The 17,300-nt window shown below is 38.3% G+C and overlaps 1 non-coding gene across 1 annotated transcript; it reads left to right on the top strand.

Annotated features, from left to right (window-relative positions):
• Nucleotides 1-287: 287 nt before the first annotated feature.
• Nucleotides 288-349, top strand: LOC118145312 (U7 small nuclear RNA). The gene has a single exon (XR_004730435.1). It is a non-coding gene; the product is annotated as a U7 small nuclear RNA (small nuclear RNA).
• Nucleotides 350-17,300: the final 16,951 nt, after the last annotated feature.

Genomic DNA, 17,300 nt, shown 5'->3' with positions numbered 1-17,300 from the left:
TCCGCAGGACCCGGTAGACACCTTACATACTGTGCCGATACTCAAGGCTGAGAGACGCACAGGTGGTTCACATCACAGGACTCTGTGCAGGCAACCCCCAGTACCAGCCAGGAGCCTGGGAGACTTGCTGGGTGGCTAGATCCACAAGAAAGATAGCAACCACTATAGCCCAGCTCTCAGGAAGCTATATCCAAAACCCCACGAAAAACAATGTATGTTTTAAATTTTAGGTCTTGGAGTGATTTGCTGTATACCAACAGCTAATTGATAAATGAAAGTCACATTTTTAGTGTTATAGCTCTTTTAGAATTTGTCTAGCAGGCTTTCCAGTTTTTGCCAGAAAGCCCATCAATTAAATAAATAAATAAATGAATGAAAGTCACATTTTTATTAGCAATTTTTAAAACGTTTCTCCTTGATAAAAAGAAGTAGTCATTTGTCATGCTTACATATGAGGAGGGACAAAAACACTGGGAGGATGAGAAGATTTACTAGAGAGGCTGCCCTTCTGCCTCCTGCCCTCTATTAGCTCTAATTTGCTGCCTTCTCACCATTTCTCACTCTTCCCATGGGATTCCAGTTTGGTATTAGATCTGCTGTTGGCAAAGCTAATCATACTTGTTATGAATGCAAATATCTTCTTGCCAGTAAGAGACACATCAGGGTCATTTGTCAACTTTTACCCCAGGACCTTCATTCTTGTTTAAATTTCAATTTTTCTAAGTTAAAGTCATATTTTAAACTGTTTTCTGTTACTTTTGCTTTCCATGAGAAGGAATTTAGATTCATTCTAAGAAGAGATTTTGATAGAAAAACAACATGAGACAGATGAATGCATGAAGGTAGGGAGTAGTAGTCATACTGACGAGAAACAGAACATAGTGTTGGGGAAGGGAGGGAACGCTAAATAAAATCCAAGTCTTGGCCAGGTGAGGTGACTCACGCCTGTAATTCCAACACTGTGGGAGACCGAGGCAGACAGATCACCTGAGGTCAGGAGTTCGAGGCCAGCCTGACCAACATGGAGAAACCCCATCTCTACTAAAAATAAATACAAAATTGGCCAGGCATGGTGGCACATGCCTGTAATCTCAGCTACTCAGGAGGCTGAGACAGGAGAATCGCTTGAACCTGGGAGGCGGAGGTTGTGATGAGCCAAGATTGCACCATTGCACTCTAGCCTAGGCAACAAGAGTGAAACTCTGTTTCAAAGATCAAAAAAATCCAAGTCTTAATTTTGCTGACAGTCGACTCTGATCATATGTGCATGTCACAAAATACTGTCAACATCTTCTATAATTGAGTCATTTGTAAAACGTGTGTGATATCTAATATATATCTATCTGTCTCTCCAATCTAAGGCAAAATAGCCTCAGAATAATTTTCCCAGGACTTGAATATAATGATCCTAGATTTGAATTTTATGTACTAAACACGAAACGCAAAATGTTAAAGTATGCCCTCAGCTGACAGAAAAAAATGGACTCCTTGTACCTAACTGAGGTGAGTTAAGGCAGAAGCAGGCAGTTGTGACTGGGTGAGGGAGTGGTCACATCCCATATGTTCTCATGAAGATGTTGTAAAAGTATCACAGGACCTCCCTTTCTACAATCAACCAAGCCAGTTTCTGTTTTGGTGGGTGGTAAATCCCTGTCCTCAATGGCCCTTTGAAAGAAACATCTGATGGGGACTTCTGGTTTTAGGCTTGGAAACCAATCAAACAGAGCTCACTTGCCCGGCCAACAGGGCCCAGCTGTATTGATTGGAACTAAGCAAGTTTGAATCCTTCATTTGCAAAAACAGATGTGATTGGGAACCCCGGCAAGAACTTTTGCTATAAAACCCAAACACTCTTTGTTCTCGGTAATTCATCTTTATTTTACATCAGACACTGTATCTCCTCAATTGCAAACTGTTTCACGGGAGTAAAGTCTTTACCCCAAATTCCCTTTCAGAGAACTTTGATTCACAAAACAAGCATTATATGTGTATGTATGTGTGTGTGTGTGTATATATATATATATACACACATTATATGTATCTATATATATTTGCAGATATATATACACACATATATACACATATAATGCTTGTTTTGTTTTGTGAATATACACAAGTATTACATCTATATGTCTACAAATATACATACGTAATACTTGTGTATATATTTTATATACACATAAAATATATAATATACCTATATTTTATAATCCAGTCCGTGCTGTGGGATTATAGCTTTCTCCCCTCCTTTGTTCTCCTCCACACTTTTTTTTTTTTTTTTGGAGAAGGAGTTTTGCTGTTGTTGCCCAGGCTGGAGTACATTGGCACAATCTCAGCTCATCGCAACCTCTGCCTCCCGGGTTCAAGCAAGTCTCCTGCCTCAACCTCCCAAATAGATGTACAGGTGCACCAAGCTCAGCTAATTTTTTGTATTTTTAGTAGAGATGGGGTTTCACCATGTTGGCCAGGCTGGTCTTGAACTCCTGACTTCAAGTGATTCACCCACCTTGGCCTCTCAAAGTGCTGGGATTACAGGTGTGAGTCATCTCACTGGGCCCCACACTTTCATAATTATTAAAATTATGCTTTCAGCGATAAGAAAAACTAAAAACTAAAATTGGGGTGTTAATGTGATGTTACTTCATCCGATAACACAGGAGTAAAAGATAATTATCATCTTTGAATGGTGTTATTTCATTACAGGGGTGAATTCCACATGAGGATGAGAGAGTCCTTTTTAAGGTTATATGAAAGCTAGTTACCCAAACAATATATCATTCACAAAATGCATTTGAGCTTGCCCTTTGTCTTGTCACAATTCAAGAAAATGAAGTACTTTTTGAAATTTAAGGGCAACAATCCTAAAGCAGATAAAAAAACAAGGCGATTTAGTATTTTTCAGGCACACAGCACCTTGTATCCCAAAGAGCTTTATGACAATAATTTGCATTTCCATAGTACTTTTCTTGTGAGATTTTTCAAAGCCTATTGCATTAATATGAATTCAACTATGATGTATTCCCTTGAAGTAGGGATTTATTCTTCATATCCCTGTTTTACAGGCAAGCACATTAGGTGCCTGGCTGAAGGGTACACTGCAACCCATAAGTCAGTTAGGAAATTGATCCTAGAAATTCTAATTTTCTATCCCTTGTTCCGGTACCTTGACAAAACTGTTTTCCAAATAGAGAAGCATATTACTCTGCAGCTAAAAAGCAAATTAAAGACATGCTGTCTCATGTAATCTTATAAATATGCTTTAAAAGCCACCAGTACCCCAGAGAGGCTTACCGTCTGCTTCCCCTCGTGGCAAAAAGGAAGTGGGTCTGAGTGTGGAAGAGAGGCTGAATTGTATTCAGCAGGCAGAGGCAGACTTGTGCACAGTCTAGAGTACCTGAAGTAGAATTTTCAGAGTATCTTTGCAATGGAGAAACTATCACCTGAATTTCAGGTGAAGAGTACCATATATAACAAAAAGAGAACAAAGTGTGAATATTCCTAAGCCATATATGGTCAACAGATTTAGTATCAAGCACTTACAACCTTGATAGCCAACATCCAAGATGCCCCCAATAAGACTTGCTTCGTCCTGTCTATGTACCTGTGGTAACTAGTCTATTCCGTACTGAATCAGGACTAAATCATAAATGGTACAGCAGCTTCCACCTTGGTCTCTTGAATTATTCTCTGGGAAGCCAGCCAACATACCACAGAAAACTCAAGCAGCCCTCTGGAGTGGCTGCATGAAGAGGAACTGAGACTTCCTGCCAACATCCAGCACCAGCTTCCAACTTTCAAGCAATGCGAGTGAGAGTTATCTTGAAAGTGGAGGCTGCAGCCTCAGCCAAGCCTTCAGGTAACGGCAACCGCCGTCAACTGCACCCTCACAGGAGACTCCAAGCCAGAACTTTGCAACCAAGCAGCTCCCAAAATCATGAACTGCTGAAACTGTGACAGATAAAAATGGATTATTATTGACTTATTCACGAAGTTTTGGAGGGATTTGTTATATTGCAGTAGGAACTAAAATATAATCAAACCATTGTTAGGTCTAAGGAAAGCACAGAAGTAGTTAATCAGTTCAATTCAATTCAACAACTATTTAATTGACATCTGCTTTCCATTAGGTATCATGGAAGAGATACAGCTGGTAAGTGATGACCACACCCAAGCTGGAACAACAGTAGCTTTATTGCCTTAAAAAGGAAATTAAAGCAAATACTCTTTCAGCCAGGTGTGGTGGCTATTGCCTGCGATCCCAGCACTTTGGGAGGTCGAGACGGGGGGATGATGAGGTCAGGAAATCAAGACCATCCTGGCCAACATTGTGAAACCCTGTCTCTAATAAAAATGCAAAAATTAGCTGGGCGTGGTGGCACGTGCCTGTAATCCCAGTTACTCGGGAGGCTGAGGCAGGAGAATCACTTGAACCAGGGAGTTGGAGGTTGCAGTGAGCCAAGATCATGCCACTGCACTCCAACCGACAAGAGCAGAACTCCATCTCAAAAAAGAAAAAGAAATTAAAGCAAATACTCTTTCAACAACTGTGCAAGCTTCAAAGGTGAAAGATCTACATTATGAAATTGTATAAAATCTCTTAATATTTTGCAATGACATTCTACAGCATTTTTGTGTTACAACTAAGTTCTCTGCCATATCTGGCCTCTCACTCAACCTCACTTGGTACCTTTTCAAACACTCAAGCCTTCAGTTTCTTAATCAAGCCAAGCTTTTGATCACCTGGAGCTTTAGCAGATGTTTTCCTTCAGCATGTCTATGTCCGTCACCACCCCTAACCTTGATCACGTCCTTGGCATGATTAACTAATTCAGGTGTGAGCTTACATGTCACTTTAAGAGTGTTTCTGGGCTGGGCGTGGTGGCTCATGTACGTGGCACTTTGGGAGGCCAAGAGAGGAGAATTGCTTGAGCCCAGGAGTATAAGAACAACCTGGGAAAGATAGCACGACCCCGTCCGTATTTTTTTAAAGGTGTTTTGGGGGTACATTTTATAAACTACTTCCCTCCTCCCTGCATCACCGCACACACACATTTCTATCATCGCAGGACCTCTATTTGTTTCCCTCAAATCGTTAATCTAATTTGTAATTCAGGATCAGTGGCTGTTTTCATCACTCACTGATTTTACACATGCATTGGTTAGCACCATGCCTTCGTATATTAGGTACTTAAACATTTGTTGATTGAATACTTTAAAAATTTAAAGTATAAATAAACAACTACAACAATAAAGGGCCTGTTACATCATTTTAGGAAAGACTTCCTAAGAAACATGACATTTAAGTGAGCCTTGTTGATTAAGCATCAGAAGGCTAACGTCTGTGGTAGAAATTATTTCAAGGGAATCACGTGAGTCAGCGTAGAGAAAAGGTTTGATTTTTTGGCCTTTTGTGCTTGTTTTCTGTAGTGTTCTTCATCTTTCTCAGGACAAACACTAGAAGGTATGTAACTGTATATCCCAGCATTGCCTGGTCAAACTTGTAAGGGTGAGAGACGACACCACCACAGCTCAAAACCAGCATTATGTGTTGAATCCTTGCTATGATTAAAAATGAAATGAGGCAGTAATGTTCTGTTAGTAGTGGTTCTGAGGTGATGGTGTAGCAGCTGCGGGGAAGGTTTACCAGCATCATCTGCAGTATTTTGGTTCACACTCTCCTCATTCTCATATGTTGTCAATATTTGGGACAATTAGCAAAGGCTGCAAAATTGAATACTGTTGAGAACCTCTGGACATAAGCTGCTCTAAGCAGAACACCCAAGATTGGAATATAAAAATATGAAATAATGTCCAATTAAAGAACAGTCTACAATAGAAATATATATTATAAAAAACTGAACTCCCAGCTGCTTTAGGAAGACAGAATCACAGAAACTAAGAGTTTAAGTTAGGGCAGTTTTTCACATTGACTTCAATCTAAAAAATATCCTTTTTTTGCAAAATGTCAGGGAAAGCTCCAGCAGCTCTCTGTGCATGCAAAATGTCAAGCTTAATTAAATACACATACACACAGAGACACAATGAAACTAACCAAAGGGTCCTAGAGAATGACACACATGACTGGCACCTTGAGAGGAGAATCTCATCAATGGACTTGTCTGTATATCGTGTGACCAAACCTACCATTTGAAGTGAAAAGACAATTTTGGGGTGTCTTCAGCCTGGGTTAAGAGACCATAAGCCAATCATTGTCAAAGTGGAATTACTACTTTCTCCACAAATACATACTCTGTGCTAAGCACTGAGGTTACAAAGATGAATGGAACATGGGCTCTTCTGTCAAAGTTCTCCCTGGCTGGCAGATAAAACAATACAGACTTAACAACAACTCAGACTATTCTGGCTTTTCTTTTCTCATATGAAATGAGGAAGCATCGTCAACACCACATTTTACCTGATGTAACACATACCATGGGCTATGCCATTTTTGGAAAAGAGTGCTGCCTTATTTTCTTGTCACCTTGAACCTAGACAGATCTTTGCTACTGCCTTGGTCAAAAGACTGCGGTAAAAATCACTGTGAGTGATTTTTGAGACAGGGTCATAAGAGGCAACAGATATACCACCTGGCTCTGTTTCTCAGGATATTATACCTATGTTTTATACTTCATTTCTTCTTTTTTTTTTTTTGTAAACTTCCCTAGAACTTATTTCTAATAATGATATTATCTTCCTTTTAACTAGTCAATATCCAACTTGAGTTTTTAATGTGCCTATATCCTACTGATATAGTGTCACTAATTTTCTTAACAAATTTTAGGTGACAATTCAAAGAGAGCCAAAATCTTAATTTTCTATTTTCTCATCTCAGTATTTTGTAGTGAAATGCAGAACATATTTTAAGTGTTTACGTCTTTGTGATCTTTCTAGTCTATTTGGATTTTTGTTGCTATTCTTGTTTTAATTACCCTCTGGAGGAAACTCTCCTGTCTTTTCACTATCCTCAGATCAGACTTGCTAAACATGTCCTTACCTCTAAGCCTTTATTTACCCTTCCTCTAGCCTGGGAGTATCTTATCTATTTCTCAGCCTACAATCCAAACTAGAAGATCAAAGTTCTTCTTCAATCTGAAATTTCTCAAAATGTTTCATGGTGATCTCTTTTCTCTGAATTTATAGACTCTGTTGTCTCTATGATACTATAAAATAAAAATCATATAATGTATTTTTTCAGCTCTTTTATAAAGTCATGTTGTTATATAACATTAGCTTTCACTGTAACTTGATGTTGCTTCTTACTGAGCTGCAGTCTCTTAGTTTAGCCATCAGAAAACTCAACTTGCTTTGTACCTAATAAAGATTAACTATTATTCATATGGCAGATTAGGTTTGCCAAAGACTACAACAAGAGTATGTATCTTATCCCACATGCACTTTTTTTATTTTAAGATGGAGTCTCACCCTCTCGCCAGGCTGGAGTGCAATGGGACAATCTCAGCTCACTGCAACATCTGCCTCCCCAATTCAAGAGATTCTCCTGCCTTAGTCTCTGAAGTAGCTGGGACTACAGGCACGCGCCACCATGCCCAGCTAATTTTTCTGTATTTTAGTAGAGACGGGGTTTCACCACGTCGGCCAGGATGGTCTCGATCTCCTGACCTCGTGATCTGCCTGCCTCAGCCTCCCAAAGTGCTGGGATTACAGGCGTGAGGCTCCACATCCAGCTGCATAAATCTGTATTAATTTTTCCACCAGCAGACTGTGGTTGAAACGACACCGACTGATCCTAGACTTGGTCGTAAGGCCAACACATTTCCCACTTGGTTTTCTCTCCCTTTCTCAGGCCATGTGTCTTCAAAGCCCTGAGTTATAGTGAAGCCATCATGCTGAGGGACCTCAAGAATAGACCACACAGAAACAGAGAAAGGTGCCCAAGGAGCTGTAACTAGTATAGCCCCCAGTTGTTTGAGTCTTCCCAGTCTAGTTAACAGACAGGGTAGCACAGAAGTCTTAGTGGTGATTCCAAGCTCAGCCATGGTTTGACTGGGGTTGGAATCCAGTCAAAACGATGAAAAGACACTAAAGCATGCACTGCTCAGCTGAGCCCATTTAAATCCCCAACTTGCAGAGGATAATAATGATAAACAATTGCTGTCATTTTATACTATACATTTTATATTATAATAATATACATTTTTGTTGTAAAATTTGAGGTGATTTTATATGGATAGGTGACTATGTTTGGCTAATGTTTATTTTAATGTGTATCTATAAGGCTTCACGCCAATGAAATGCACATAGCAGTTTCAACACTTTTCAAAGTATATGGGTTTTCTAGATTTTTTATTAATCTGATCTTAACGTTCTTTAGTTTTTTAACTTAAATTTTCTTAACATATTTATTACTATCAAGATTCCTCACTCATTTATGTTCCCCTCTACTAGAATGTAAGCTTAATAAGGATAGGATTTTGCCTGTCTTATTTATGGCTGCATTCCCAGTAGACAGAATAACATCTATTGTGCCCTTGTCTTAGAAGTCATAGGACAACAGGATATCATTCTAGTAGCTATTGTAAGTAAGCAGAAAATCTGGGCATTGTGTTATGGATGATTGACATGTGCAAAGATTCCTCTGGCTTTTATTTGTGGTCATTGAACTGTGGAAGAATAAATGAGGATACCTTCATTTGGTATAAATGCCTACATTCTTAAATCCATGGAGTAGACACAATAAACTAATTTATCTTTAGCTTTTCACACCTGGGTCATATTGCAAGATATATTAATTTTTCTTCCCATTATAAATCTGAGACATTATTAAGTAGTTCTGACTAACAACATACCCTTTTTGTTACATAGTGGTCCTGAGTGTTACCTGTTCTCAAGCTCTGGGAGTCTCCTTTCTCTTATTTCAATCTTTTTCACCTATTCTAGGTTTTACAGGCCTCTTAATTTTTGTTTCCCTGACCTCACTTGGGCCTTCAAAGGCTATTGAATTAATATCATCCAAATTTAATGTGCTGTTTGCTCCTTTTTGATCATTAATGAAGTAAAACAAGCCCATCTACCTGGCCTTTTGTCATCTTTCTTGATTTGCCACCCTCAGCCAGCCATCATACCAGTTAATAGAGCTCATTTCAAGTCCAATTTGGAAAGATGCCCTTTAAAAATAACTAATTTCTGCCTTATTATTCCCAGTGCATGTATTCTGTGTGCACCGGTGGTAAGCCAGGAGCTCAGAATGTTTTCTTCTGAGCACTAAGATAGAAATTCAGAAAGATATAAAATAGAATAAAACATTTCTGCACCTGCCACCTAATGGCATTATTTTCTATGAAATAAAGAAATTTGATCTGACTGGAGTCAGGCAATTCTCTTTTTGACACATGGCTTTTTGAAAAAAAAAAAAGAAAGATAAAGAAATAATCTTGTGAGGCAGCATTGATATGGATAAAGTCAATTTATTGGAAAGATTGAGGTAGCATGGATTTAACTCTTTGTCTGCTTTTTCAGTTAGTATTCTTGGCCTCAGTTCCATAGGAAAGGTGTTGTATAAATACCCTTCACAGATGGAGATCTAGTTTATAGTTCTTTTGTTAAACTTACCCATCCAGCACAAATCAGAGCTTCCTTCTCTCATTTTGATTGAATTTCTTGCTGCAAATAATATTGCAATCCATTTAGACCATAGAGATACTTTTAATGTAATGGATCTCACTCCCTAGACATTTTGAATTATATAAAGAACATGACCAGATTCTGAAATCAAAATGACATTTAACAAGGGATTAACAACATTCTCTTCATCATATAATTATATTCAAAGCTTTGCTTTGCTAGTCTTCAGTACAATCATGATTGACGACCATCTCTACCACCAGAGGCTCCAAATGATCCTGAAATGTCCTTCAGCAATTTGGCATTCACCCAAATAGACAGACTATGGCATGCTCACAGTCCCACACACCAAAGAGTTAACAATGTTTTCCTTATTATTCACTTCATTTTATAATTTTAAGTCTTTAAAATGTAAGAGATAAGTACACATATATCAAATTTTAGTAAAATAGAACATTTTGCTAAACTAAGTGAGAATAGTGAGTTTGGAATCAAGTACCTCGCTGACACTTAATGAAGCTTTTGGCATCTCATTTCCTAGTCCTACCATCTCTATAATCTAGGCCAATTGCTGTTCAAATGAGTTTTAAATCAATAAGCAGAAACTGACCCAGAGAAAATAAATAAAGCCATTAGAGTGAATGAGTCAAATCAAAAGCCAGCCCTCTCGGCTGTCTCAGATCTCCTTTCCTCTGAGCCTAGCCCTCCCAAGGCATATTTATTGTGAGTTGCAGTTCTGTTACACTCCTCCTTGTGGAGAGCATACATCCTCATTCATCCCAATGCTTGGCAAAGGGAAGATGTTATTATTTTCCCAAACTACTCACTCCCACATGGCCCCATGCCCAGAGCCATACTGGCACAGCAATTACCCACATTTTCTTATATATGTTCTCCTGGCTAATCCGTCCCATGTACTCATACATCCCCCTCATACAGGCATGTAGGGATCCCAGTGCCTAATGCACAGTTATATCCCATGGAGGCTCCATACCGGAGCCCAGACCTGACTGCGTCCCTGAAGTGAAACCTTTCACAGCCTCTGCCTACCACTGACAAGCTTATCTCTTCAAAAAGAAATATGGAGATTCCCAAGCTGAGATAGTCACCTTACTCCTTAACATTATTTTCAACATTCTCACATAACACAAAACCCTCAACAAAAGAGAACTTATACTTCTCTGCCTTTCCTACAGCCTCCTGCCTAGAATCTTTACTCATGCCAAGTTTCCTGCCTCCAGTGTCTTCTTACTCTTCCTTTTCCGAGTTAAAGTGTGCTCATGTATTGATGCTCAGCAAATAAATTCATTTATTGACAGAAACCAATGGAATACTGTAATGGGCTGAGTTGTGTCCCTTCAAAATTTGTATGTTGAAGTTGTAGACCTTTCATCTCAGAATTTGACTATATTTGGAGACAGTGTCTTTAAAGAGGTAAATCAATTAAAATGAGGCTACTAGATTATACCTTAATCTGCTACAATTGGTATCATTATAAGAAAAGGGAATTTGAATACAGACATACACAGAAAAAAGACCCTGTGAAGACAAAGAGAAGGTGCGAATACAGACATACACAGAGAAAAGACCGTGTGGAGACAAAGAGAAGGTGGCCTTCTACAAGTCAAAAATAGAGACTGCAGGAGAAACCAACCCTACTGACACCTAGATCTCAGACTTTCAGCCTCCAAAACAGTGAGAAAATAAGTGTCTGTTGTTTAAGTCACTCAATCTGTGACACTTATGGCAGCCATAAAAAACTGAGACAATTATACATGATATGTGAGTCACTTTGAAAGTCACTAGGATATAGTAGAGAACAAAGTAGGTACAGTCTTTTTCTGCATGGAACTCAAGATCTCCAGGTAGTAGAAATATTTAAACATTACTGGGTGTTAGGTCACCTTTGTGTACTCTGCTATAACATCATATATGTGTTTCTAAAATATTTTACAGTGTGCAGAATCATGCACTAAAAATAATAGGAGTTATGGAGGAAATAGGGCTGGATGCAGATCTTTCAAAACAAGTGAGGCTTTGTAATGGGAGCACTTACAAAAATAACAACTAAGTTGCTCAATTAAATCTGCTAGGATGGACACCCAATATCACAGCCATTCTACCTCTTGCAGCCTGGAACCTTCCAGTCATGCTTCCTGCCTTCAGATGTAAGGCACTGAGGAGGCTTGCCTCTTAGCATCACTGGTTTGATCATATCTGAAAATCTAATCCAGGATATAGATCTCTTCACATTTTTTATTAATATGGTGATAATCTTTCCAATTTCTTCTTCTGCTTTCCCAGGTTAATCAACAGATTAATAATTTCCCAGATTAATAATATAAATAAATAGTTCAATGCTTCCTAAAGCCACTACACCAGTCACTACTTATGCTAAAGATTGCCAAATTTGTATTTTTTCCCTTAAAGACTTTAGCAATTGCATAGACATTCTCTTTAACCTAATCACTTTGAAACACTAACGATCTGAAGAGAAGTCCATGTAAACCAATCAGTTTTCCAATCTCCAAGTGATACTGACATCATTCTCCTATCTGCAAACTGATTATGAGCTAATTATCTTCAAGCACTCCTTGAAGCAGAATGCACTGTCTACTATACCCATATAAAGAAAGGGTAGAAGGTTGTATGGCTTGTAACAGAGGACCCATATCTTACACTCATGAAAGGACTCAAATATAAATTTAAACATTTGTTGCCATAAGAGATATATGAATGGGGCTGAAAGAATATATTTACTCAATTTATACTTGTATCTACATATTAAACTGTAATACCTACAGTATCCTATGAATATTTTAGAAGTCCTCTTCATATTTATAAGTAGCAAAATCATACTTCACTGTATTTTATGTTATTATAAAAGCACCTAAAATAAATAATTTCTCTTGTAGTCCCTGATTTGGAATTTTTTTAACTTTGATTATACTTTCAGCCTGAGAAATTCAAAGGGGCTTGACCCTCTCAACCTCCAAGAAGTCCAGCCTGGGTATTTCTATCATTGCTTTCATCATATTGTGCTGAACTACTTTATTTAAATATAAGATACCCCCAATGGTCAATGACTTTTGGAAGGCTGGGATTATGCCTGATTCATTTTTGTATTTCCAGCAATTAGGCTCCTTACAGCAATATAGAACATCAGTGTAAGTTTGAAATATAAATGAATGATTGAACTGATTGATGAATGAATACAGGAAGAAAGAAAGGAAAAGACAATTGCCTAAAATTTCAACTGTGATGCAGGAGACACAAATATGACCCCGAATAAAAGCTTCTCCCTCTCCCAATTGTAGCCAATGTAGAGTTCTTTGAAGAACACAACACCTGCTACATATTGGCACACCATGTTTGAATGAATGAATGATTGAATGTATGAAAATCCAGCAGACATAAGTGCAAATCCAAGCTCTCTACTTTTTATATGAACAGCAAATGTCTTACAAATCATAGTTTATGCCAGCAATCACAAAACCGAAGATAATGAATTTTAGAATGACATATGTATAATCAAGGGTTATATGAAAGCATAGGTTACAGTCTTCCATCTAATTCAGAAAAATGGGTCATCTCAGAGGACTAAAGAAATTTAAGATGTTATAAGATCCTAAAGAGCTTAAAAGATTGATTAAATTTAAATACATGAAAAAGATGCTTCATAATCGTCTTAATAAAAAAAGACAATATAAACAAAAGTACAAACACAGGAGCCAAGAAATCTTCTTAAGCTTCATCAGCTAGTCCACAGAGGGATAATTATTACAATCTGACTCACTGCCCCAGCTGGCCTGAAAATATATTCGCACTGTCAGCAAAACTAAAAATGGACCTAAAATGCTTTAGACATGCAATGCTGAGAAAGACTTCAGTCTTCAGATACATTTTTACTAAAAAGAATCCGGATCCCTCAAGTTTATGAAAATGTGTAAGATTTGCACTGGTATTGTGTTGTGTTCTATTGTATGACACTGTTTTAAGTAAGATCTGAATGTATGGTCTGCCGCCTCAAAGCTGAGTAAGAAAGAACCTCTTCAGGCACATACATAAACACCCAAACAATTAGGAAGGATGCTATTTAGGAACAATTTACTCTATGGCAGAAATTCACGCATTTATTCTGAATTAATTGTATCTAGGCCTAACATCTCAAGTCAAAAGTAGGCTGCCTCTTTTTTCTTTTTTTTTTTCTTTTTTTTTATTTTTTAATTTTTATTGCATTTTAGGTTTGGGGGTACATGTGAAGAACATGCAACATAGATGCATAGGCACACACGTGGCAGTGTGATTTGCTGCCTTTCTCCCCTTCACCTATATCTGGCCTTTCTCCCCATGCTATTTCTCCCCAACTCCCCCACCCCCTGCTGTCTCTCCCCTATTATCCCCAACAGACCCCAGTGTGTGATGCTCCCCTCCCTGTGCCCATGTGTTCTCATTGTTCAACACCCACCTATGAGTGAGAACATGCAGTATTTCAACTTAGCTATCAGGGTTTCCATTAGAGGAGGAGAAGGGCGGATGCAACCCTTTAAACAGTCCTTTGCGCTGATGTTAAATAGTCTAGCCAGTAAAAATCAATAATTATCAATATGCTATAGTGCATTTTATAGAAAAATCATTTTCTTCTTCAAAGCAGAGCAATTTCATTTAAGGTGTGTTGCAAACAGTCAGTAGCAAAATACAGGCAGATATGAGTGAACTGAAACAGCCCCACGATCCTCTAATTCCTGTTTTATTCAGGTTTTCAGTGTAGTCACTGTCTTTCTCTCTCCCTCTCTCTTTTCTCTGTGTGCAAATCCTTCAACATTACTCATATGACTTTGAACAGAGGGACCCTCTAGTGGCTAAGTTTTCCACAAATCTACAATTGCTTCTATAAAATGAAGAGTACTATTTGCCTGTGAAGTTAGATGAAGACAGGGCTGCTGTTCCCTTTCCCGCATATTGATAGAGGGAGTTGAATTGCAGTCTTCTGTTCTCTGACCATTTAACGGTGTCCTTGCCTTATCTTGAACAATACAGCATTGAGCTGCTCTTTAGTTCCCTGTTCCTATCTCAGGCTGATGTGACAAAATGCAGCTTTAGGGAAACAGATTCACACTCATCACCCAACCTCTTTCTACAAAGTATTTCCCTCCCAATCCACGCTGCCTCCAGTGAACAGCTAGTGTCTGAGTGAAAAAATAATGTGGGAGATTTAGTCATCAACCTGAGAAAAACTCACTCATGGTGTGAATCCTCATCCTTGAGAGAATTTGCTGAGTAGCATTAGCTAAGCTATTTTGTGACAACTTGTGGCTAAAGATCAAATGATAGCAAAGTGTTTCAGAACCATCCAGACAGCTGACTCATGTTTAAACACCTTTCTTATGTAAAATATAAGATTCACTGTCTCTCCTGGTTCTGGTTTGAAAATTTAGTTCTTCAAGTGCAGCTTAACAGGTGAGAGCTCTGAGGTATATTGAAGTGGTCTCATTACCAAGGGGTCTGTTTGGAGCTAGAAGTCCAGAGAGAACACGTTTTAGATTTAAATTACTTAGTTAATTCCACGCTTTACTCAGAGTAGCCCTTTGAAGAAAATGCTTGAAAATTATTTGAGCTGCATTATTATCAAAAATCATGAGCAGACTCCAGGTAAGATATATGAGAATTTGGGTTGGAGGAAGACAGGTGTACATCAGCTAAGCCTCTTTTTTTTTGAAAAGCAGAAAAAAAATCTAACTCAAACTAGCTTAAGCAAAAAAGAGGAGCACACTGATACAATCACTCAAAAGGGCAGAATGGCTCCAGCCATGGCTGACTTAACCTGCTCAGAACTAGGTTTCTCTCCATCTCTTAGATTCTCTCTCAGAACAGAAAGATGAGTACTGTACCTACAAATCTTGACACCTCCCAGCCTCAAATATGACAGGTTAGTGTCTGTGTCTTTCAAAGGTTTTCAGAAGTCTCAAAGCATCTCATTGGCGCTGACAGTATTGTCTATCCACTAGTGAAGGAAAAATGTAAGATTCTGATTGGCCAAATCTGAGCCACCTTTCACCCTTGAAATTGGTGTGGAACCAGGGAACCATGGTGTCACATGACTGGAGGATGAGTCCAAAGTACAAATTGGAACCAATATTATGAGAAGGTGAAGCAGATGCAGTGAAAGAAGATGAAGCAGAAACCAGCTGTTTTACAGTAGCTCAGCCCATACTCCAGACCAATTATGATAAAATTCTTGGGGTTAGGGTTGCATATAGGCATCAATATTTTCTTCTTTTAATTTTAATTTTTAACTTTTATTTTAAGTTTAGGGATACAAGTGCAGGTTTGTTAAACTGGTAAAATTGTGTCATGGGGGTTGGTTGTACAGATTATTTCATCACCCAGTTATTAAGCTTGGTACCCATTAGTTATTTTTCTCAACCCACTCGCTTCTCCCACCCTCCACCTTCCGATAGGTCCCAGTGTGTGTTATTCCCCTCACTGTGTCCCTGTGTTCTCATCATTTAGCTACCATGTATAAGTGAGAACATGTGGTTTTTGGTTTTCTGTTCTTGCATTAGTTTGCTAAGGATTATGACCTCTAGCTTCATCCATGTCTCTGCAAAGGACATGATCTTGTTCTTTTTTATGGCTGCATAGTATTTCATAGTGTATATGCACCATATTTTCTTTATCGAGTCTACCATTGATAGGCATTTAGGTTGATTCCATGTTTTGCTATTGTGAATGATGTCACAATGAACATATACGTGCATGTGTCTTCATAATAAAATTATATGTATCCAAAGAAATATAAGGCATCAATATTTTCTGAAGCTCCCCAGATGATTCCAGTGTGCAGTCATTACTGAGACACATTGCTCCATAAGCACCCAGACTTCTGGTCCTTAGAAAACCTCTATCCTGGAGGCATCATGTTACCTGACTTCAAACTATACTATAAGGCTGCAGTAATCAAAATAGGATGGTAGTGGTACCAAAACAGAGATACAAACCAATGGAACATAACAAAGATCTCAGAAACAACACCACACATCTACAACCATCTGACCTTTGACAAACCCGACAAAAACAAGCAATGGGGAAATAATTCCCTTTTTAATAAATAGTGTTGGGAAAACTGGCTAGACATATGCAGAAAGCTGAAACTGTACCCCTTCCTTACACCTTGTACAAAAATTAACTCCAGATGGATTAAAGATTTAAACGAAAGACCTAACATCATACAAACCCTAGAAGAAAACCTAGGCAACACCATTCAAGCCATGGGCATGGGAAAAGACTTCATGACTAAAATGCCAAAAGCAATGGCAACAAAAGCCAAAATAGACAAATAGGAGGTAATTAAATGTAAGAGCTTCTGCAGAACAGCAAAAAAACTATCATTAGTGTGAACTGGCAACCAAAATGGAAAAAAAATTTTGCAGTCTCCCCATCTGACAAAGTGCTGATATCCAGAATCTACAAAGAACTTAAACAAATTTTCAAGGAAAAAAAACAAACAACACCATCAAAAAGTGAGTGAAGGATATGAACAGACACTTTTCAAAGAAGTCTACAAACATGAAAAAAAGCTCATCATCATTGGTCATTAGAGAAATGTAAATCAAAACCACATTCAGACAGCCATCTCACACCAGTTAAAATGGTGATCATTAAAAAATCAGGAGACAACAGATGCCGGAGAGGATGTCTAGAAATAGGAGCAGTTT

The sequence above is a fragment of the Callithrix jacchus genome, chromosome 8 (genome assembly GCF_049354715.1).
Source record: "Callithrix jacchus isolate 240 chromosome 8, calJac240_pri, whole genome shotgun sequence".
In the NCBI taxonomy this organism is placed as follows: domain Eukaryota; kingdom Metazoa; phylum Chordata; class Mammalia; order Primates; family Cebidae; genus Callithrix; species Callithrix jacchus.
This window is presented reverse-complemented; position numbering and strand designations above follow the sequence as displayed.